This window comes from Cucurbita maxima, unplaced genomic scaffold, assembly GCF_002738345.1.
Source record: "Cucurbita maxima cultivar Rimu unplaced genomic scaffold, Cmax_1.0 Cma_Scf04799, whole genome shotgun sequence".
Lineage (NCBI taxonomy): Eukaryota > Viridiplantae > Streptophyta > Magnoliopsida > Cucurbitales > Cucurbitaceae > Cucurbita > Cucurbita maxima.
The window spans coordinates 1-1,193 of NW_019276815.1; the positions used below are offsets into that span (position 1 = coordinate 1).

The 1,193-nt window shown below is 39.1% G+C and overlaps 1 non-coding gene across 1 annotated transcript; it reads right to left on the reverse strand.

Moving 5' to 3' along the window:
• Positions 1–1,031: 1,031 nt before the first annotated feature.
• TRNAD-GUC lies at positions 1,032–1,103 on the reverse strand. Its single transcript has one exon. It is a non-coding gene; the product is annotated as a tRNA-Asp (tRNA).
• Between the last annotated feature and the right edge of the window lie 90 nt (positions 1,104–1,193).

Genomic DNA, 1,193 nt, shown 5'->3' on the forward strand with positions numbered 1-1,193 from the left:
GTTCAGCCAACTTTCTTTTCAAACTACCGTTGTTGGGGTTCGATCCCAAACTACCGACATGATAGGTTCACCGCTGTCCAATTTCGAGTTCCGTTAAAATTACGGAAAGAAAACAACTAAAATCGCCCTTGTCGGGGATCGAACCCGGGTCACCTGCGTGACAGGCAGGAATACTCACCACTATACTACAACGACTCATAAAAAATAAATTATGTCTTAACGCTCCAAATTTTACCAATCGTCTTTAGAAAAAGCGACCCATTGTCAACGCTCTAGATTTTATCAATCGAAGATTCGGAACAAGTAATCCAAATTCAAATCCGGTAAAAATTGTCAAAAGAAAATTAAACTTATTATTGTCGGGGTTCAAACTCATGTCTATCGAGTGACAAGCGGGAATACTCACTACTGTATTACATCGACATCTGAAAAATATATTATTTGTAAACACAGGGGAAAAAAAGGAATCCAATCCCGAATTTCAAATTCAAAAGAAAATTAAAAACAGTCTGCTGCGGTGGATCAAACTCGCAGGAATACTCACCACTCTACAACGACTACTTTGAACAATATAATATTTGTTAGCACATCAGATTTTATCAATCGTCGTTACAAAAAGTTATCCAATTTTGAATGCGACTAAAATTGTCAAAACAAGATTAAACTTGTTGTTGTTCGGGATCCAACTCATGTCACTCGAGTGCAAGCAGGAATTCTCGCCCTTGTATTACAACGACCTTTGGAACATAATAACTCGAGTGAGAAGCGGAAATACTCACCACTGTACCACTACAACGACCTCTGGAACATAATAACTCGAGTGACAAGCGGAAATACTCACCACTGTACCACTACAACGACCTCTGAAAACATATTATATGTTAACACACAAGATTTCATAAACAATTGTTCAGCCAACTTTCTTTTCAAACTACCGTTGTTGGGGTTCGATCCCAAACTACCGACATGATAGGTTCACCGCTGTCCAATTTCGAGTTCCGTTAAAATTACGGAAAGAAAACAACTACAATCGCCGTTGCCGGGGATCGAACCCGGGTCACCTGCATGACAGGCAGGAATACTCACCACTATACTACAACGACTCATAAAAAATAAATTATGTCTTAACGCTCCAAATTTTACCAATCGTCTTTAGAAAAAGCGACCCATTGTCAACGCTCTAGATTTTATCA